The 23,858-nt window shown below is 42.1% G+C and overlaps 1 protein-coding gene across 3 annotated transcripts in view; it reads left to right on the forward strand.

The window, feature by feature from the left end:
* The window catches only part of PCDH11X (protocadherin 11 X-linked), a 721,402-nt gene that overhangs the window by 182,932 nt on the left and 514,612 nt on the right, over positions 1-23,858 (forward strand). The gene's annotated exons all lie outside the window — the stretch shown is intronic.

Here is a 23,858-nt window from a genome sequence, read left to right on the forward strand (position 1 = left end):
CACTGTTGAGAGACACTATTTAATAACTTGGGAAATAGATTTTCTTCTTTCCACCAGAAATATTTCTGTTTCCCCTTTCCTTTTACATTTCCCCCTTCATTTTGTGGTATTGATCATCAAGCTCAGACTTCAAGAATTCTTGGTGGTAGTCAGAACACACAACACAAATTTCCTTAAAAACAAAACACTGAATTCAACAACAACAAAGGTTTCTTTAACCCCCGTGGTTTATGGCAGCTGTTTGTTTCAGGGCCTGCACTTCCATTGTATGTGTTGATGACCAGTTTAGACTGCTGGAAGGGTTGGGTTCCATGGACTGATAGGACTGCAGGTGACGTAGAGGCTGAGGTAATGAACAAGGCCAGAGACTATAGTCCAAGTTGAAAACTAGAGCCAGAGCTGCAATTGCTATGGTTTCAGGGTATGGCTGATAATCAGCAGACTGGGCAAACCAAAGACTCAACTAGGGGACAGGTGCAAAAGACAACAAGCAGGAGAAAATAATAAAACAGAGGCTTATTAAGAGGGCAGTCAGTCAAAAAGGACAAATCTGGAACTGTTTTAAAGGAAAAGGGGGGGGGGATCCTCCCATGTCCATTGAGTTTCAGGCACTCATTGCAAAAACGATGTCACTCCTAAATAGTTTCACTTGTCCTTGGTAGCATCATTGGACGGTGATGTTGAAGCTTGAAGTTCCTCCTGTTCCCTCCACTGACTCATGGGTCTGATGGCATATGGAGGGAAGAATTGTTCCTGATACTCAGTTTTTTTCATGGGCAATGGCTCCCTCTTGATGTGGAAGAGAATAGGGTGGATGCGGCAGTCCTTTAAGCTGTGGATGTCAATGTTGCATTCATTGGTGGAGAACATTCACATCGCTTCAATAACATGACCACCACTAGATAAATAATCTAGAATGCAAGTGCATTAGTCAAAAGTTCATTAAAAAAAATGTATATAAAAATTTTGCACTAAAATGCTGGTGGATTTCCACAAGGACTTAAAAAATAATTTGCAAACTGATGTGGAAATATGAATAACTGAATTCAAAACAGGAAAATCAAGAAATGGAGAAAACTGAAACTGACCCATTCTTCTATTCCTTGTTGACCCTTGTGTAGCAATGTTGGTGCATGGAAGGATTGCTTAACACACACACACACACACACACACACACACACAACCCCCCCCCCATATTCACCCCACCCCACCATCTAGTTGTCCTTACTTGGTAGATGGGGAAATGGATAAGCATCTTTTTCACCTACTGATTCTCCCAATATAGGAATTATGAAGGAAGCATGTGTTTGAAATCCATTTGTGTCCTTTGTAATGTGTAATTCCACCCAGCATATGCATGCTTTTGGATAAAAATACTGGTGATAGGAGCTCAGAGCGATAACAAATATTATTTTTACACCAAAAACACTCTCCTACATCACTCTGATTTGCTGGGGTTATTTGTGAATGCATGTCTCCCAGAGCTCAATTCTTCCAAATATAATCTCAAAAACAGATTTATTGCTCACCTGGATTTGAAGTGAGCTAATAGTGCAGGTCAAAAAACAGCACCTAATCTGCAGCTAGTTGAGAGAGCCTGTTGTATGTCCTCCTGTCAGGACTGAGTGTGTTATTAGATTCTGAAGGAATTCTCTCCTGTCTACCACAACACTCCCATGGGGTTCCCCCCTCAAAGGAGCAGTGTAATGTGATGCAGATCTACTCAGAACTAGGTAAATACACATAGGATTTGGGCCTATATAAATTTATGTGTAATATAAGCTATAGTTCGGGGGGCATAGACACACACACACATACACACACACACACACACACTTTCTGTCTAATTGTGACACATAATTTAATGGGTATATCCTGTTGTTGTTTTAGGTAACCTACCAAATACACACACACACACACACAAAATTTTTAATAAGTACAATGGTTTTTATTTATTTATTTTATCTAAATAAAATGAAGGTTGGACTTTGTAAAGCTAGTGATATATTGCACTTATTTTTATTTGCTTTTTGAAATAAGAAAAGAAAAGAAAAGAAAAGAAAAGAAAAGAAAAGAAAAGAAAAGAAAAGAAAGATATCCTGAAGACCACTTGTTACCAAACAGGGTTGGGGGAGAAGGAAGCCTCAGGCTATGTTTCCAGTCAGTGGCGTAGCGTGGGTTGTCAGGACCCGGGGCAAGACAAGTAATTTGCGCCCCCTAACCCATGGATTTGCGCCCCCTAACCCTAACCCCCAGATGTTGCACCCGGTGCGGCCGGCCCCCCCTGCACCCCCACGCTACGCCACTGTTTCCAGTCCTGGTATCTGGCATGTGCCCTTTGTCTCTTCTGCTCCTTCTGCTCGGGGGGGGGGGGGTTGGAGGAAGCGGCGGTTAAAATGGTTTGCATTTAAAATAAACTTGACTAATTTGCACTTTCTCTAGCAATACATGAATCAAAGCACAGCCATTTTTTTTAAAAAAACCCCACTTCTCTGAAATTTACAGTGCAGTTTGCCAGCCAAATAATGTATTAAAACACACACTAGGGTATGCTAGGGTAAATTTTGCGTTGTAATGCATATATCAGTGAACATAACATATAAAACAGTGTTATATTAGGGGAAAGGGCTGTGCAAAAAAGAAGTATTTATTGGGCAAAATTGGCTGCAGACTTCAGTATACTAGGGTAAATTTGGACTAAAATGCTGAGGTATTTTCATCAGGATTTAAATAAAATAAAATAAAATTGTGAATTGGTGTGGAAATATAGAAAATTAAACTTAAGGTTGGAGGTGAGGGGAGTGAAACTAAAAGAAGCGGAAATTGACAGATTTACTCATCCCTATCTTAGGGTGATGGCTGAGAGTGTAAAGTTATGATGGAATCCATGGGGGGAAATTGGGTTTCTCAGAGTCATAAAGCCCCTACAGCAGTGTGTCCCTCAGTGCTGATAATGCTCCATATTCTAGTGGACCACAGTAAGTTCTCGTTTCTCCTTTTTGGAGACGGTTTCAGCAGGCTTCCGGGACATCAGTGGATGGTGGCCTAACAAAATGGTTATGGCGCACTGGTGATTTCACCCTGTCATATGTCCCTCCCACCTCTTAAAATTGGCTGAGGAGGATTGAAAGTGCCCCCACAGACCACATGAGGAGGAGAAGGAGAGCCAGTGTGGTGTAGTGGTTAAGAGCGGTAGACTCCTAATCTGGGGAACCGGGTTCGCGTCTCCGCTCCTCCACATGCAGCTGCTGGGTGACCTTGGGCTAGTCACACTTCTCTGAAGTCTCTCAGCCCCACTCACCCCACAGAGTGTTTGTTGTGGGGGAGGAAGGGAAAAGGAGAATGTTAGCCGCTTTGAGACTCCTTAAAGGGAGTGAAAGGCGGGATATCAAATCCAAACTCTTCTTCTTCTTCTTCTTCAATCATTCCACCTGCAAAGCTGAAATGCTTGTGTGAAAGGAACAATCGTAACAGTGCAATGTTGAATTCCACCCAGCATCTCCAAAGGCTTGATATTTGAAAGGGAAACAGAACTGAAACCAGTGTTAAATAAATTATTTAAGTTTAATATCCTGTTTTGATTATAGCTTACTGTAGACAGACAGATAGAAGGATAGAGGGGATCAGTGACTTTTTTTTGTCATAGGTGAGGAAGATATTGAAGGTAAATTTAATTTGGGATGAATAGAGGTCAATTATATATACAATTGACTAGACATTAGTCATCATTTTTTCCCCTTCAGTAAGAGATAGTACTGGCAGTATCACAACCTTTTAAGCTGTGTCTCACCTATCTCTGTTTCAAATGCATGTCAATTTTTGAAGGAAGGAAGATAAATGGGGCAGCCCTTTCTATTGTCATTGCAAGTGGTAGGAGAACATCAGATAAATTAAGGTTCACTTTCTACACAAAGCTTCTGCCAAGCTGTACCACTGGGTGCATTATCAACTGAATTCCCAGCATTCAGCCTCTCTGGATATTTCCTTTTCCTTTGTAATGATGAAGGATGTCCTTGACTTGTCATCTACTTTTGACTTCCTTCTATGCCTGATCTGACATCCCTCAGACCACCTCCCCCTCCCATTAGGATTTTCTGCCCCTGATTATTGAGTCTGAATTATCAGGACTGAGCCAAAACTACTTACAAGTTTCTCACAATATTTTCACTTTTTTGAAAACACACCTTTTTAAAAAACAACAATTTTTGGTACTACTTGCAGGAACCCCACCAAACAAAACTACCCAACTAAACATGGATTCTCGTATATCCTGCCCTCACTTCCTGTTGACTTAAGTTTTGGCAAGCACCAAAGGGCTTTCCCTGAAACTCATTTGCACTCTTACTATTACTGCTGTATGTTGAGAAACTCTCAATGGAATCCTCCAAACCTTTGATATACAGTGGTACCTCGGGTTAATAACTTAATTCATTCCAGAGGTACGTTCTTAACCTGAAACTGTTCTTAACCTGAGGTACCACTTTAGCTAATGGGGCCTCCCGCTACCGCTGCACCGCCACCATGCGATTTCTGTTCTCATCCTGGGGCAAAATTCTTAACCTGAGGTACTATTTCTGGATTAGCAGAGTCTGTAACCTGAAGCGTCTGTAACCAGAAGCATCTGTAACCTGATGTACCACTGTATACAACTTTAAAGGCTGGAACTTCAGGCTAGTCTCTCTTGCCTGCTCCCTGAGGCAGAAAAAGCTTTGCATATTAGAAAGAAAAGGGATAATCAAATTGCAGAGGGTTCAGTGGAGATGGGAGATGCCCACTTTTGACCATCATTTCCTGCTGGAGGAGAGGGTTGCTGGGGTCTTCTTCTTTTCTTGAAGCCCCATGCTCCCTGTCTAATCTTCTCCTATCAGAGGCTACTTTTCTCTTGCAGAAAGGGATAGCAGATGGTGGAATACAAGTAGAACAGACAGTGGAAATGGGGCCTGCCTTGAGTCTTCTCTCTGAGTTGAGCAAGAGTACATAGTCAGGTAGTTTTGCTACAAATTCAGGCAGCTTGCTCCATTGCCACATCATTTGCTCCTATCAATGCCATGACACAACTAAACTTGATTGGTTATGTAGCACCATCATATTAATAATGAGATTGCAGATTGGATTAAATGGTCAGTGTGAGAAATCCAGGAAGAATGTCCCCCCTTAAAAAACGGAAAAAGCAGCAAACAGGAAAATGCAGTAGCAAGAAATTCTATGCATGTCTTCTTGGAAGTAAGCCCTCTTGAGTTCAATTGGATTTTCTCTCAGGTAAGAGTGTATAAGATTGCTCTTTCAGTGTTTCAAATTGAAAATGGAGAATATTCTGTGAACTAGCACCACCTCTTCCCATTGAATTGAAATGAAGACAATTGCAGAAAAGATTGAAGCAGGTAGAAAAATTGGCAATAGCAGTGTTCTTCTACACCGTCCATTCATTTCAATGGGGTTTGCCTAGTATTACTGCTCAGGAGATTGTGCCCAATATTTTCTGCCCTGTATTTCCTTATATAACATCCATCACAATGTCAGTGGTTAGGCAAACAAGCACACTGTAAAACGGTGTTATCTCTCTCTCTCTCTCTCTCTCTCTCTCTGTTATATTCACTGACTTCTTTCTAATAAGTTTGCCTCCCCAAGAGCATACATCAAACTGAACAGCAACATGTACTGAATCAAATTAAGGCACAACATTATTGAGGCAGTGAACAGACACAAAGGTTAAAGGGGAATATAGATTACTTATTTTTAGATCGTGTATGTATGAGCTCAAGTATGTGACATTGCAACATTCTGCAAAATGTTAACTTCCTAGAGTTTAAACCAGCTTGTGTAAATACGTACAGAGAGATGGCCTCTGATCCAGCAAAGCCATGTGAGAAAGAACGTTATAAAGCTCTGGGCATGAGCAAATAAGCCCTTTTGAACATTGGGTTAAATATGCACAGAGGTAGCATTGATTAATTGCTTTTGTAGCTTGGGGAGGTGAGGTTGGAAGCTAAGGTCTAAATAGTTTGCCATCTGTGGTTTCTTTTCATATAAATTCTTCACCATTTAATATTCCATTTGCATAGAAGGATTTCCACCAGCATAGATATGTTTGGTATGTCTCCTTGTTGGTCCAGCAAAGGCTGAGCAATAGCCCAGGTGTTAGATATGCCTTTTTAGATATGCCAGGGTTTCACTCAGGTTACACTTGACTGGTTCATTGTGTGTCTACCCTACACCAGCAGCTGTAATTGTCTCACCCAAGCCCAGTCATGATGTGCATGGAAGAATGGTGTCCCTTGAACACAGGCTCTTACTTTTCCTTCAAGCTTTCCAGGTCCACACTTCAAAGCTCTATGTCCAAGCACCATTTTTTGTTTATAACCTCTGGAGCTTTCCCTGCAACAACCCACAGAAACAGGGCAAACAGCATTCTGTGAAAACCCTGAATTGCTGTTTGTTGCACCTCAGCTTTAAAAAGCTGGCTTCCAGGGCAAAGGGGGGAAAAGAATGCTCTAATACAGAGCCTTAAAGCCCAGATATGTGCCTGGAAAGCATGAAACAAAAGGTAAGTGTGAATAAGCCCTCACAAGGGACCATGAACAATGTTCTTTTGTACAGAAAGCCCACAACTTACATTTAACCTCTGCACATTCAACTTTAAGTGCTTGGCAAACAAACAAACAAACTAATAAGGGGTGGAAAGGGGGAGGACATTGAGGGGGAAAAGATTTTGCCAATCTCACCTGCTGTTGCACCCAATGTGTTTTGACTATACACAATTTTGTCTTTAGTCATGATCCCCAGAAAGGGACACAGGTGGCGCTGTGCGTTAAACCACAAAGCCTAGGACTTGCTGATCAGAAGGTTGGCAGTTCGAATCCCTGCGACGGTCCCTGCTTCTGCCAAGTGCAAGTAGATAAATAGGTACCGCTCCGGCGGGAAGGTAAATGGCATTTCTGTGCGCTGCTCTGGTTCATCAGAAGCGGCTTAGTCATGCTGGCCACATGACCCAGAAGCTGTACGCCTGCTCCCTCAGCCAATAAAGTGAGATGAGCGCTGCAACCCCAGAGTCGGTCACCACTGGACCTAATGGTCAGGGGTCCCTTTACCTTTACCTTATGATCCCCAGAACGTAACCCTGACGTAAGCTGCAGGTTTACTATATGTAAGGGAAAGTGTTGGCAGCAAAGAGGCATTTTAAGCATCACTTGAGAAACCAGCCATGGCTAACAACAGCAAACTCTGGAAAATTGAAACATGAGTAACCCTCTCTGCTTTTAAAGAATCCTTGCTCAGTAGTAGAGCAACTGGTTTGCATGTTGAATGTCCCAGGTTCAATCTCTGTCAGCATCTCCAGGTGGGAAACTGCAGAGAGCCCCTGCCATTCACAGAGCAGGATGGGTCAATGGTCTGATGTTCTATATGGCAGCTTCCTATGTTCCTAACAGCAAAAAGATACAGCAATCTAAAAGTAGGGATGGGTGATAGATTAGGCTGAGTTCACATTCAAAGGCGAACTTGCCTAATTCTCTTTCCAAATTAATAAAAAAACAACAACCCCAAACACAGACATTGTCCATCTAGGCAGTGTGTACAAAATGCACACACTAGTATGCATACATCTAAAATGCAAATAATTTTCATTTTAAAAAGCAAACTTACTTTGAAATGTGTAAAATTTAACATAGGATTGGGAAAAGGGAAAGGAGAAAAATAGCAACCCCTGTAAGATAGCAAAATGGAGAGTTTTTCGCTGCCCTTGCTGGGATCAATGTGTCTGGATCTGTGATTTTTTTTTTAAGGAAAAACTGGCTATGGTTTGTGAACTCCACTTTCCCTGCATTGTTTCTAAATGAGAAGAACTATATTGTATTTCTCTTGTGCACAAGAGGCATGTCTTTTTACCATTTTTGTATCAGCAAACTCGCTTCAAAGCCCTGGCCTTGCATCTCTATAAAGTGATTTCTATAAAAGGGGCATCTAATGATTTCATTCCATTCCCACTTTCTGCTGGTATGTAGCTAGTGATTTGAGAAAGCAAACATTTCCGGAAAGAGTGAGGAAAAATAAATGTATCTTGCAATTCAAGAAGGATGTTGACCAATTAAAAGGCTTCCAGAAATATTGTCCTGAGAATAATAGAAATCACCTGCAAACGTTTGGTGTCCTTCACCCTCAATGGGGCAGTAGGTGGCTTTTGCAGATGTTTAGGAGAAGGAGGCCTGGCACTTTCCTCAAGCATGCTCATGTTTCTGGTCCAGCTTTCATGATGCTGTGAAATTATACACCTTGCCATGGACAAATTGCTGCAGTATCTTCATTAATTCAATAATATTTGTCAGGTGACTGGTGTGGTTGCTCGAGAGCAAACAGGCAAGACTCCAACCTGTCTTTCCCAGGCTTTATTATTAATACAAACTATTTACAGTGCAGAGTGTCGCAAGTCCATGTCTGCTCAGTCGCTAGCAGAATCTGGGCATGGCCGGTCCTTGTACCTCCCCCAACATAACAGTCGTGTGACCCTCATCCTTCTCCTCCCCTCTCTGCACCCAAACCTCCTGCACAGAGTGAACGCTGGCAAAAGGGTACTTCCCTCCTCTCCAGTTTGCTCAGGCTTGGTGTTGGGGCTCTCCCTAGCATCTCCTGGTCCCTGCACCCCCTCCCCACTGGAGGTGGGGCTTTCCTCCTCGCCAGAGGAGGAACTGCTTCGGAGGCTCCCTGTAACACAACTGCCTTTCCACCTCTCGCCTCTGAGCTGATGGCAGTTCCCTGACAATATTGTATCCTGCTCTTCATTCCTTCTGGCTTTCAAGCAGTCCCCAAGCAGGCATCAATCAGGGTCCCAGCTGCACCATACATTTAAAGCAGCATCATACCACAGAGCTACAATATTCACAGTGCTTTAATATTTAGTCCCTTTTCCCACAGAACTCTGGGAAATGTAGCTCTGGGGGGGGAGGGGAGCGTTTCTAACAACTCCAAGCACCCTTAACAAACTATAGCTCCCAGGGGAAAGACATGGCTGTTTGAAATGGTCTGATTCTTCTTTAAATGTATAGCGCAGGTGGGACGCAAGACCTATCTGATGGTTGAGGAACTTGTGGCACAAGAGCTGTGTGTGGCCCTTTGAGAGAAAATAGGTGACAAAAAAGGTTCCCTGCCTGCTTTTGTCTATGTCTCCTCCCACTACTGACTGTGCTGCAGCCCGCTGATAGCATGTAGTCCCAAACAGATCACCCCAGAGGAAATTCAGCCCTCAACAACAGCAAATGTGCCATATCTTGTTTTAGATTATGATTTGAGGTCTGCCTTTTTTTTCCTTTCAAAAAAAAGCAGCAAAGCAGCAGCAGGAGCAATGAAACAATGTTTATGTGGTGCTTATAGGATGGGACTTACCTTCTAGGGTCTAGATGTATATAAAAACTGTCTAAAACCAAATCACAACACCGTCCCATCAAGCTTGGCACTGATTATCAGATTGTATCTTGACTGGAAGTGGCTCTTTAAACTTTCAGCCAGGAGGTTTTCTTCTCAGGCTTCCCCAGAGATGCTAGGATTTGAACCCAGGAACATTCCATGCCAGACATGTGCTCTGTTGTTGAGCTAGAGATTTTCTATGTATATTTTTCATAGAACTGTAAATCCTGAATATCAGCATGCTTGGTTTCAGATAGTCCAGGCCCTATAGTTTTCCAGTAACCTTTTAAGCTTAATAGTGTACTTTAGAGTGGAATTTTGTATCCTCTGACAGAAGAAGACAACTCTGTAAAGCAAAGCTTATCTACGTGTATGTCCTGAGTTCAGAGTTCAATAGCTGAAGCAGCTCTGATTGCAGTTCAGTAGGTTCTAACTCTAGTTCTTAAATCTTAGGGACAGTGAAATGAAAATTAAAGGTACAAAACTGGTTTCATCAAACACACAACAGGCAGAATTAATGGAAAAAACAAACAAACAGTTTCACGAAGTGAAGGATGCGTATATATTTACAATCACCCCCACCCTTGGAGGTCTGGTTTAGACAGCATATGTTCCAGGAAACAGCTAAGAAGGTAGACTCCCCTTCCCTACTCCAAGAAAACTCTAGGAAACTCACCTCACATGTCAATAATCACACTGGTATATGCATCTTATGTGGCTAACCATGTGAATAATGCCAATTAACAGCAAGTCAGTTTTCAGTGGATCAAAGCAAAACCTGCTCTGGTCATCCAAAACTGCATTCTGTCAGCTGTGGAAGAATAAGGAAGCTGTCATGTGAGTTTCTGACATAAATGACAAAAACACATGCTGGCATGTCAAAGAAATGCCTGGGTTTTTGATGGGTGTCAGATTGCAAAGGCTTAGAATGTGCAAGTCCAAATCGGACAGGGCGGAGAATGCAATCTCTTGCCGTAAAAAACAAGGAACTGCAAACTTAGCCGCTTATTGCCTGCTACATTTTAGTGCCTGTGAAAAACCAGGGGATCTTATCTTGATAAGCAAACAAACTGATGTTGTCTGATTTTATTTTATTTTTTAAGATTTTTGTCAATGAAAGTTAGGTTCATTTTGGGAGGTTTGATCCACTGTTCAACTGTGTGTGTTTTTCTGTGTTATTTATTTATTTATTTAAAAAGACATTTGAAGGGCTAACTCTGAACCAAAATCAGCTCTGAGTCAGGTGTTTTTCTGCAAAAGTGAGAGTGGAGGGAGGCTTAACTCTCTGCCCCCCCCCCGCATTCCTCCATAATATTCCCCTCTCACCAAGTTATCTCAACCACCAACCTCACCTGCAGATTCCACTTGAACCTTTACACAGGGCTGGCATCAGTGGCTGACAGCATTGGACACCTGTCAATGCCCTCACCACAGCAGGGAACCTACCTCCAGCCCTCTAGCATTGCACTTCCTCCTCCCTGATATCTCCACCTGTTCACCTGTCATTTTCAAACATATGATGAAAAGTAACAGCAAGAAGTGGAAGGAACACCAAGCTCCTCTTTACTTGTCTTCGCCTTCTGTACAGTGGTGCAAATTGGGCTCCAAGGGAGGGAGGGCAACTGCATGAATAGTGGTAAAAGTGCCAAGGATGAGGAGACCTACTTAGAGAGGAGCCCAGTTTGGTTATCTTGCCCAGCAGTGTATGCCAACATTGCCCACCAGTGTAAGCTAGCACTGTCTTTATCCTTAAAAGCCACCAGTTCTCCATGCAAATAGTATACCCTCTCAGTGTGGCTATTGTTCTGGTCATCAGAGCTTCTCAGCATGCATTTTCCATGAGGTATTGGAAGTTCCTTTGCAAAGACCTTTCCTATGCTCACCAAAATGTGAAATCCCTGGGTGGGGGCGGGGCATACAAATGTTCCAGAGCAATATTAAGAATGAAGCCTTACAATGGCCTGCTACACTATGGCTTGGGCAACCAGCCAGATGGGTGGCATACAATTATCATCATCATCTGATTTGGTTGAAAAGCATAAGGCATGGAATTTGGAGTTTCTCCTCTTGAAGAATCTCTTGTCACTGTGCTCTGGCACTGACAACAGATCTATCCTTAGATGGATCATTAAACAGATAGGTAGAGCTGCAAACATATATAACTCAATTGTTTATTCAGTGGAACTCAAAAGTGGCTTTATAGAAATCAAAATCACACAAGATTATACAAAAATTAGCTCTTGTAGCATAGTGGTGAAGAGAATGGGCTACAAATTGGGAACTGTTAAACGTTGTTTGCTTGGACTTTCATAAAGCTTTTGACAGCAATGTCAAAAGATGGCCAGGATAACTTGGCAGTCATAGAATAAGAAGACAGCATCACAACTGGGGATGAGTGTTTTTTTGCATTCATGTCCTGCTGGAAGGCATCCTGTAGGCATCTTGTTGGCCAGTGTTAGAACTGTGCTTAACTAGATGGTTGTTTGACATGATCCAGCAGAGTTCTTCCTTTGTTCTCAACAAAAGGATGTTGATCTTGGTAAAGAAACATTAATTTTATTCTATGCACAGACGGCAACATTTCATACTTGATTTGAGACTCTGGACATTTTGCATTCAGGCAGACGAACTCAAGTACAAAATTGAAGGATCATGTCAAAGGAGCCTAAATGTAGTGAGATTAAGTTTACTAACCAGCAAGATTGACTTTGGAAAGAATAGAGAGAAATGGAGAACACCACTGATGATGATAATATGTAATAGAGCTTTCTTGAGTGTGTTGAGGGAACACTTACAACCCTTTGAAATATTCTGCATACAAGCTATAAGGCAGCACTATTATTGTCTTGTTTTAAACCACTGAGAATGATTGATTAGCTACAGTTCTTTGGCTTTGAAACACTGAATATGTCTAAGATGAGTGTGTGCTTAGTTGTTTAAGGTACCCAGCATCTGTTCTAACAATCCTCTCTTCTTCTTTAAAAATAAAAAGTCATTTTGGAATTAGCAAATGGCAGCATGGATTTTGAAACAGATAGGAAATAAAACAGATTATGCATTAGGGGAATATTTTTTTTGCTCCACTAACTTATTCTAACGCTTTTTTTCAAATTCAAGACTCTTTGTGTCTCAGTGTCTCAGAGGGCATTGTGGACCACAGCAGTGAAAATTGAATGGAATATGTGGAGGGTTTCAAGAGCAGCCACAGCTGCTTTCACTGAACTCACAAGAGTGCATTGAGTAACTGTGTGCAACTCATACGATATACTGAACTAATTTTGCAAATGAGGCTATATGCACTGCTCCATTTAGGGAATGAAGTTATCATTCTGCTCTGTCACTGAGCTATGTGACTTCCCCATACCAAATTAACATGGTTGTTATGTTACATTCCTGCTAGGAAGTTGCAATCATCCATTTAACTGGTAGAATAATCACCTCAAGTCTCAGTCATTGCTATTTTGATTCACCAGTTTTACCCCTGGTGAATTCTGCAAGTTTAGACCATTGGCCCTGTAAATGTTTGAACTTTTGCAAGTTGAGGGCTTGCAAGGGCTCTTGCAAAGCACCTACTACAGCAGGGGTGAGAAATCTTTTTGGCTCTGTGGGCCAGATCCAACTTTGACAGGTCAATGGGGAGACCCTCATGTCAATCACATGATGTAATAACTGACAGTTAGGTTGACCAACCCACCTGTTAAAATCTTTTGTGTGGAGTCCCTAAGCTTGTAAACCACACTGCAAGAGCTGGTGCTAGTTCTCTGATGTCAGAGGTGGAATGGTGCTACACAGTGATGCTCACAAAACCCATGCTTCTCCTTCCATCCCTGACATTGGAGGTAGAAAGGGGAAGTGTGGGAAGGCAATGGTAGCAATGGAAAGGAGAAGTAATTTTCCCTCCTTGAGCAAGGTACATCATGCTCCTACTTCCCATCAGCTGTTGCCCAGCTGGGAGTGTACCATCTCCCAGTCAAGGAACAATTGAAAGTCCATTCTGGATTGCTCATTTGAAGCCTCACCCTTACCCACATCTGTGGGGCATGTGGATGTGGTTTCCCCTAAACAGCATCACGAGCTGGAGTTTTGCCCCATAAGCTGGAGTTTCCACACTCCTGTGCTGCACCCTTCCAACCCCGCTTGATCCAAGGCCCAGGCTATACGTTGGTGGAGAAAAGTGCTGGTATATGCTATGGGCTCCCCTGGATCTTAACAGAGTATTTCCTGCCACTGGGGGCCTTCTCAGCACAAACTACATGTCCAGGATCAATTTCGCCATCAAGGATTCTGGGACCTGCAGGCCAACAGGAAAAACATGTTGTTTTGAAGACCAGGAGTGTGTGCTGTCACTTCTGTTGCCATTTTCCCCATTCTAGTTCTTGGGGGAAGAAAGGGGAGGCTGTGACGGTGACTCGTGGAATCAAGTGAGCACAACCCTACTTGCAGTAGTTTCACACCATGGTTGCATTCAGAGTGTGTGCTGTACCACAGGGAGCTACACTTGGATGACCTCTGGTCCCTTTCTGCTCTGTGATCCTGCATGCCACGCAAAGCTACCCATTTCAAAGGTTTGCTGCAATAAGCACATATCTGGCAGAATGCATCTGCACTTCCATGCATGCAAACATTAGTAAAACCATCCATTGCTTCCATATAGACAGAACCCAAGCATAATTACAATGCATCAATAAAGAAAAATGGTTTTGACTTGAGTGCCTTTATAGTCTCTGAATTGCAGTTCACACCTCTCTAGCAGTGCAAGCAATTTTTCCATTTCTTCTAATGCCTTAAAAATTATAGTCTTTTTCTCAACAATAAATCTAAATTACCATCTTCCTCCTGCCTCTGTCTTGTGCCTCCTTCCCACACATGGCTCGTAAAAATCACTTCTGGAAATTTCCAGGCTCATTCAGCAATGACCGGTGTAAGAGCTACAACAAATTTTGTGTCCCAGAAGTAAAGCTGCTGCATGCTAATATACTTTGTACTACATGAGGTTACAGTTTTGTTTTGCTGGGGTTTTTTAAAAAAAATACAGATAGATGGAAATTGCAGCCTATTGAAGAAACAGGTGTTTGGTCAAAATCTCTGCAAGCTCTCCTTTGAAAGATTGGACAACATCCAGAAAGGAGAATGACACTGGGTTTGCTGAGAGTTGCAGGTGTGCCACCCAGGGAGTCTTATTACATTCCATTTCAATATTGCCTGTGTTAAAACTGAAATGGTTTATTAAATGTCTGCATTTAAAAAAAAAAAAAGTAGAAGGAGACGAAGTGGTATTTGGTAAAACAACTGACCCGGGACACTTTATAGCACATTCTCTGGCTGTTAACCAGAAGGTTGGTCATTCATGCTCACCCAGGATAGGAATCCTGTGGGCAGGATTACTGCATTGCAAGCAAAATAAGAATTGCCATTGGAAATTTGCCTATAGGAAAATGCAAAGTAATTTTTGAGTGTTACTACCTTCTGGTGCCTGAGGGATTCAGTGGAATAAGTTTTGCTAAAATTGTCCAAGGAGAGGAAGGCAGACACTAGACTTTGACATATAATTAGAGCACACTCACATCTGCAGCACATTTTTAATGCACTCTTAACAGTCATGGATGCACCTAAATAATCCGAAGAATGATACAGTGGTACCTCGGGATGTGAACAGGATCCGTTCTGGAGCCCTCTTTGCATCCCGAACAGAACGCAAGACGTGACAGCGCATCTGCGCGTGTGCGGGTTGTGTTTCGCCACTTCCACGCATGTGTGTGACGTCATTTTGACTGCACATGCGCGAGTAGCAAAACCCAGAAGTAATACTCTCTGTTACTTCCGGGTTGCCGTGGAGCGCAACCCGAAAGCACTCAACCTGAAGCGTATTTATCCCAAAGTATGACTGTGGTTTGTTAACAGTTACAGACAGTTGTTAGCAGACCCTACATAGGGCTAAAATTCCCTGCACCCTTAACAAGCTATGGTTTCTGGGATTCTTTGGAGGAAAAAGCGACAGGTAAAGAAGTATAAAAGTGTATTAAATGCATGGTGTAGATGTGTCACAGGATTCGTGTGTGTGTGTGTGTGTGTGTGTGTGGTATGGGTTTCTGGATGTCCCAAATGGTTGCATTAAAAAAGAAGAAGAAAACATTCAGCCCTAGTTTTGTTTGTGTGGGATGGTGGGAGGGAGAGAGAATGGGGGAGACGAATGCTTTCAGGACTACTCACCTATTTAGTAATTTACTAACCGTACTATTATTCATTCATTCATTCATTAGCTGTTTATTTCAAATGCACACTCCAATAGTATAACAACCCCCTTTCCTTTCTAATCTCAAACGTTCCCACCTTCATGCTCCCAACCTCGCTCATCTCTGTCTGCCCCCGTTCCATGAAGAAGGCATAAGTTACACAGCAGCTTCACTTCTAAACTGCGTGGAAACATCGATAACGGATCTATGGGACACATTAGCATACAAACATAGCTAATGAAGGCAATAACGGTACAAATAAATAAGGGAACAGATCACACACATGGACAAAAATCAAGAGATAGAGTGTGATAGAGTGACAGAGGGAGAAAAGGGAGAAAAGGAAATTGTTCTGTTCTCGGCTGTGTGATGAGCTCCTTTCTTGTACTCTTCAATCTAGTTCTAAAAATGCAGCAAAGGATTAGATAGATCCATATTAGCCCTACTCAAAGTAGATCAATTGAAAATAATGGGCATTCCTTACTTAGATAATGGTCTTAGGTCTATTAACTTCAGTGGGGGCTTATTCGCACTTACCCTTCCTCCATTCCTTTCAGGCAAAGTCTGATTTAAAGCTCCATGTCTGAGCATCTTCCCCCCACCCAAAGCTTTCCCTGTGAAAACCTGTTCTTTAAAGCTCAATTGGTGCAAATATCAATTTGCAGAAAACATTTGGACATGGAGCGTTAAAGCATAGACCTCTGTCTGGAAAAAGGGCAGAATGTAAGTGTGAATAAGCCCTGGGTCTGTGCTGTAAAGAACTATGCAGGGGATCAAATATCGTGGTGCAGGAAAAAATCTGCCAGACTTTTTTTAAAAACAACAACCCTGTTTAAAACACACCCTGAATTTCTCTGTTTTGCATGCCATCTTTTTTTTATGCAATTCATCACTTATTTTTATCTTAACTTCCAAGAGGTACAGCTGCAGCCCTTGGCATGGTTTTGAAAAAAAAGAACAAATCCTGACATAGCAGTAACCCACTTTGTAGTGGATACAGCTCATTAAAATTTGTCATTTTGTCTAACAGGACAAATGTCCTGTCAATGACACAGGGCAAACTTTAATAGAAACTGATGGATGAATTCCTCTGAAAGGTTAGTTATAATTAGAATAGACATCACTAGGAACTGCAAGTGAAAGACTACAAGTAAGATAATATTATTATTATGCATCATTGCCAGGTTGGAAATTTTGCATTATTCCCCCCCCCCTTTGGTATCTTCTCCTTGTAGCTTGTAGCTTGTTTGGCCATAATGTCAAATATAAAGTTATTTTCTTTAAACACATTTTGTGGATATTCACTGTGCCTCAGAACGTAACCCCCATGTAAATGGGGGATTGCCTGTACCATAGTAGTTTATCACAGATAGAGATGCCTTTTGCTATCGCAATTCGGCAGGTTCCCCTCCTGTTCAATGGGCATTCTGCATTTGATAGAGAATCCAAGCTCTTATGATGGGGAAAGCTAACTTTTGCACCCTCTCACATTGGTGTAGATGTGCTGTGCCATAGGCTTAAGATACAAGCAAGCAGCGTAGGAAGCATAGCTTTCCAAAGCCTTCATTTCAACTTGACCCTGAAACCTCCATGCCTTTGCTCAATTTTTCAGTCATTTCAGATCTCAGAGGTGCTTGTAAGGGAACACAGGGCCAGGACTTGAACTATAAATCATGGCCAGAGCTGTGGTCTGAAGACCCGTGATGCAGCAACTTGCAGTATTTTGGATCTGACCAAGGTCTGGACACAGTACTGTCTAGAGAATATATTCCCTTGTCTCTTGCTAAATGCAAAAAATAGAAGTCAAGGTACACAATAGACACAATATATTATATATACACATACACACACAGAGAGAGAGATAATGTAAAGAAATGTAAAGAATAACGTTACTGAACAATGGTATGTTGCTTTCAATAGGATTCAAGAAATGTATATAATTAGACTAAACAATATTTTTAAAGATACTGACTGCAGCAAACAGTTTAAGAGATGATAATTGTACTACACCAATAAAATGCAACATAGATATATAACATTGACAAAACGTTTGGATTTTGAAGATAGTAACTGTGGCAACCAGATGCGTTCCTGCAACAAGCTTTCTTCACTTTATAAAGTTTTCTTCAGTGGCATACAGGTACATGAACTATACAAGGTGTAAGAACATAAGGAGACCCTGTTGGATCAAGCCAATGACCCATCTAGTCCTTCATGCTGCTCTCAACGTGGCCACCAGGTGCCTGTGGGAAGCCTGCAAACTGGACATGATTGCAGTAGCACTTTCCCACCAGCAGCTGATATTCAGAGGTATACTGCTCTGGCAGCAAAGGGAGGGCTTGAATTCTCCATGAATTTCTCCAATCTTCTCGTAAAACCATCCAAGTTGGTAGCCATCACTACCCAGGGGATATAAGCATATTTATGATGCACTATAACAAGGGTCTTATGTGGATTGAAAACAACAACTATATCTCTTCTAAAAAACACCAGTGTCTGAACTGCAACAGTAATCCTGAAAGTGTATTTATCATAATATCATACATCCATTCTATCCCCTTTCCACATTAAAACAAAGAAAAGTCTGAATGGAAAATCACTTTTGAATGCACATTTTGAACATGTTTCCTCACAAAAGACATTAATTCTAAATATATTTTATTTCCGGATACATATTTGAGACACATTTTGATGACATTTCATTTTGAGCTATGAACAACATCATAAGTGCAAAATCTGCAAGATAACTCTGTTCTGAACTGCACATTCATGCAGTGGCTGCAGGTCAGGTCACAATGTTGAATTATTGAAGTCATTCAGTTTCCCTGCCTCAGAAACATGTGCCTGCTGCCTTGAGTGCCACAACTGAAGGGCTTGAAGAATTCCTATTCTTATTCTACAGTTATACCAAATCTTTCCTCCAAGGAACTCAAGGTTCTCCTCATTCAGTCATCACAAGAACAATCTTGGATGATGGACTCAAGGGCATCCTGATCAAATTTGCAGATGACACCAAACTGGGAGGGGTGGCTAACACCCCAGAGGACAGGATCACACTTCAAAACGACCTTGACAGATTAGAGAACTGGGCCAAAACAAACAAGATGAACTTTAACAGGGAGAAATGTAAAGTATTGCACTTGGGCAAAAAAAATATATGAGAGGCACAAATACAAGATGGGTGACACCTGGCTTGAGAGCAGTACATGTGAAAAGGATCTAGGAGTCTTGGTTGACCATAAACTTGACATGAGCCAACAGTGTGACGCGGCAGCTAAAAAAGCCAATGCAATTCTGGGCCTCATCAATAGGAGTATAGCAGCTAGATCAAGGGAAGTAATAGTGCCACTGTATTCTGCTCTGGTCAGACCTCACCTGGAGTACTGTGTCCAGTTCTGGGCACCACAATTCAAGAAGGACACTGACAAACTGGAACGTGTCCAAAGGAGGGCAACCAAAATGGTCAAAGGCCTGGAAACGATGCCTTATGAGGAACGGCTAAGGGAGCTGGGCATGTTTAGCCTGGAGAAGAGGAGGTTAAGGGGTGATATGATAGCCATGTTCAAATATATAAAAGGATGTCATATAGAGGAGGGAGAAAGGTTGGTTTCAGCTGCTCCAGAGAAGCGGACACGGAGCAATGGATCCAAACTACAAGAAAGAAGATTCCACCTAAACATTAGGAAGAACTTCCTGACAGTAAGAGCTGTTTGACAGTGGAATTTGCTGCCAAGGAGTGTGGTGGTGTCTCCTACTTTGGAGGTCTTTAAGCAGAGGCTTGACAACCATATGTCAGGAGTGCTCTGATGGTGTTTCCTGCTTGGCAGGGGGTTGGACTCGATGGCCCTTGTGGTCTCTTCCAACTCTATGGTTCTATGATTCTAATCTGAGGTAGGTTAGGCTGACAGGCTGTTACTGGCCCAAGATCACCCAGTAAGTTTCATGTCTTGGTGGGGATTTGAACTCTGGTCTCCCAGGTCTTAGTCCAGCATTCTGAATTTTACATCACACTTGCCCACACATGTATGGCTCACACTTACACACACACACACACACACACACACACACACACAGCTTCTTATTGTGTTTTTAACCAGCGAGGTATATCTGATCCTGTTATACAATGTGCAACTGAACCAGGTCAAATAGACTTTCCATGGGGGTGGAGGGACCCAAGCCGAGAATAGATATTTTCAGATAAGATCAATACCTTTTCTTTTTTTTCACCCCTTGGCCAGTGTCAATCAAGTTCCTCCTGTTGACGATCTGAACAAAGTAAGGGCAAACACGCAGCATCCCTGTTTTTGTCTCATTAAGATGAAGAGATTCTGTCAGAGTTTGATAAGGTTCAAGATGGAGAGATTGTTACAAGAACAAAATGCATATCAAATGCTGCTGTGAAATAAAGGGAGGGAGGGAGGGGAGAAGCACTTTATCAAGATGAAATCCTGATGAAAAATGCCATTTAGGTTTGATTTTCGTGCAGGCCAGGTCTGAGAGCACCCACATCAAGAACATAAATTATATTTAATGGAGTTCATTTGTGTAGAGTGAACTCTGCAGCCAGTCGCCCAGCTTTTTAATACAAGGAAAGTAGATTGGCTGACCTTGGTGACTGAATAATAGGAAAAGTCACTAGCCTATAGGTAGTTCTACATCTCATTCCAAATATTCAGGTGTCTTTGTGCGTAGGGTGCTTTATTTAGCACATCAGACTGTAAACTGAAGGTCCATGATTCAAGGTAAGGCTGAGCTGAGTGTTCTGTGTTAAACTTTTAGCAAAAATACATAGCACTTGAGATGTAAACTTCTCCCCAGCTGCTCTCACCTTTTTTTCACCTTTGTCATCTGTTCCATGGTACCAGCATAGGGCAGTGGTTAGTTAGCTGGTTCTTCATCTCACACTGGGTAAACAATGCAGAAGGGCATTTAGCAGGTGATAATATCCTAAAAGTCCATTGTTCCAGCTGAGGTGTTTTTTGTTTTTTTTTAGAATGGCAGCCTTGCTCAGTCAGAGAGCAAGTGTGGTAGAATGATTAGAATGTTGGACTGCGACCTGGGGGACAAGGGCTCGTTTCTCCATGGGGTCATGAAGTTTCCTGAGTCAGTCTCTCTCACTCAGTCTTCCCCGCTGTCTCTCCCCTACCTCGCAGGGTTTTTTTGTGTGAATAAAATGAGAAGGTGAAGAACCGTGTGTGCCACCTTGAGCTCGTTGGAGGAAAAGTGGTCTATGGATAAATAAATAAATAAATAAATAATGCTTCATAGATATTCCACAGGGAATGACACCACTTGGCAATATAGCATGCTTTGCAGTGGGGTGGGGAGGGGAGTGCTATCAGTATTTCCGCCCCTCTCCCACTGGAAAAAAAAAGTTTACGTTGTCGCAGAGGGAGTAAGGGTGGCAGTAGGGATGTTACTACAAAATTACGCAGTGGCAGAGATAGGCGGGTAATGTTCTATGCAGAACTCAAATGGGGTGGGCGAATAAAGTCAAAATGGTAAAAAGATCCAGTCAGCTGCAGGCATGACACACTCCCAACTTATGATGAATTGGCAAGGCAATCTCTTTGCATAATGAGCAAACCAATCTCTCTCCCTATGCAGCCCAAGTCTGAGTGAGTGAAATATGCAAAGGAATACCAACTTGTACCTTCAGTGTGCTTTCCCTTTGGGACTTTTTGCTTTGTTTCCTTTAAGTGATGATGGTCAGGAATTATAGGAGTTAGAACATCAGGAGGGCCAAGGGTTCTGCTTCCCTAGTCAAAGGAAACAGACCAAAGCAAATTAAGCATGCACTTTGTTTCCATCCCATTAGGCCAGTAAAGAGGCTATATAAGTAATAACTGCAAAAGTTGAATCTAAAGCAATTTGGCAAAAGCAATTTCACATTCAGGCATCAACATCTACAAAACGTTGAAATGGAACGAAAGATGCTCTGGCATGTCAAAGGATTCACTCATACCCCATTATAAGAATGGGACCCCATTATCAAACTGCTCGATTTCTGCAGCATTCCCCTTGGCAAATGCAATGTACACACAAGCTCACAAATTTGGAATGACGGAGTGGCTAGTGGAGCAGGGCAGGTGGGCTGGCGTGAGAAACAGTACTTTCCCCATCGCTGTGACTAAGCTTGTCAGTCTCATTAGGGCTCGGCATATTAACAGGCTGGTCTTTTGACAGCGAACACCGAGAAAGACCTCTCTTCCTCAGCTGTGTCGGAATAGAAAGGGCCATCAGTCACCCTCAAAAGCTTTCTTACATTCTCCACCATATAGTATCTGTCACCTTTTCATAATTAAGATGAAGCTGAAGAGCTCCAATTTAATGGAGAGGTATTCTCTTCGTTCAGGTTTCATCTCTGGGCTTTTAAAATTTGGATGATGGATAGATCCAATGCTTGCATCTGTAATAGCTGCACTATGACAGCTAAATAGATGTGCCTTGGTCTTTGTTTTCCTTTGTGAAGCAGAGGCACTGCTCGCATATGTAATATGACACCAAATAGAATCCTCTATACAGCTTCCCAATCTAAAGGAGGCTCAGACATGCATGGAATTGGCAACTGGCATTTAGGAGTGTGACCTACAAAAGAACTTAGTACATTTCTGGCCATGGAGACATGAGATTCAGGAAGAAGCTGAGGGGAGAGAGGATGAAGAGCTCACAGTCTTGAGCTCAGGTTTAGAGCATCATCTAGGCCTCACACCTGAAACAATCATATTGAAAAGAGTGCCTTTGAGGCTATGCAGATTGCCTCTCTCACAAATCACCATAAGTTATCCATCAGCACTAGAGGTATGGGGTCAGTTTTGGGGGTTTGGCGATTCCAGTGAGAAACTATCTAATCTGCACTTCTCAAATACATGAAACACAACTATCCTCTGAATTTTGGTGGTCCAATTCTTGTAATTCAGTTCTCCAATCAAGCAGTGTTTACAAAAAAGTATAAATTGGGGAAAGGTGTGCATAGAAACAAATATAACATACAGAAGTGCATTATATTAGGGAAACTTGCCTGCAAAAATATGTACATTAGTACGGACTCCATATAAAAATGTGTTCATTTATGTTTCCCCCCTACCAAACAAACAAAGCATAACGGCTTGCTGCAGAAATATGGGGAACTGAATTTAAGTTTGGAAAAGTGAGAGAGTGAGAAAACTGAAATGGGCAGGTCATCCATCTCTAATTCCAGGCTAACTTTAAGGGGGGAGTTTTTTTATCTGTCCCTTTGTCCAATTTGTTTAGAGTAGGGAATATAGTCCCCCCTTTCCTTCCATTTCTCCTATCTGACTGAATATTCAGTTACTCGTTCTCATTGATTGCCTTTTTAGTCACTCATTCAGTTACAAGCCTGCAGACAAGGCCTAGTGTTCTATTCCAGTGCATTACCAAGCACATATTAAGTGCTTTAGAAAGAAGAAATTATGATGATGCCATTTATCTCATTGAGCACCAACACCTGTTTCTCAACAATTAACTGCAATTCAGAACCATGTAGTACTTAATATTATTATTTACTGGAAGAACAGTCACAAAGCTGAGAAGAGCTTGAAAGTATGTGGCTCTGCCTGTACTTTGTGCATGTTCAAGGGCATGTGTTCTCATTTACTGATCTTATACCTTTTTCCTGCTAGGTATTGGTATGAAAGGTGGCTTAAACATTAAACACAATAACAGCTCCCTCCCTAAGGCAAATAATATGGGAGCATGTAACATTAAACACTCACCTATCGAGGGGGAGTGTTCACCATTTTCATGAAGGCTAAGAAGGAAGTGTCTCCAAGGGAAGAAGGGAGTTTCAGAATCTAGTAGTGCCACTACTGAGAAGGCCCTGTCACATGAACCCACCATCATAACCACAGTTGGAAGCAGGATGTGGAACAAAACATTTGTCCTGGAGTCAGAAACAAACCAGGAGGCAAAGGAGTTGGGATAATATCAGAATAAGGTCCATTATAACATCTTAGCAGCATCCTGACTGTGGTTTCCAAATATTAATCAAAGGCATAACTCAGAATTTCCTAAATAAAGGAACAATGTTTCTGCTGAAAGATGATATGGTAGCTTACATATACCACAGACCCTCCAAGTGTCCCTATATTCCAGGGACGTCCTTGATTTAGAGAAGCCATCCCGGTTTCTGATTTGATCCTGGAATGTCCTGCTTTTCCTTAGGATGTCCAAATTTTCATTGCAGAAATGTTGGAGGGTATGGAGTTA

This window comes from Podarcis liolepis, assembly GCF_965112155.1.
Source record: "Podarcis liolepis genome assembly, chromosome: Z".
Classification (NCBI taxonomy): Eukaryota; Metazoa; Chordata; class Lepidosauria; order Squamata; family Lacertidae; genus Podarcis; species Podarcis liolepis.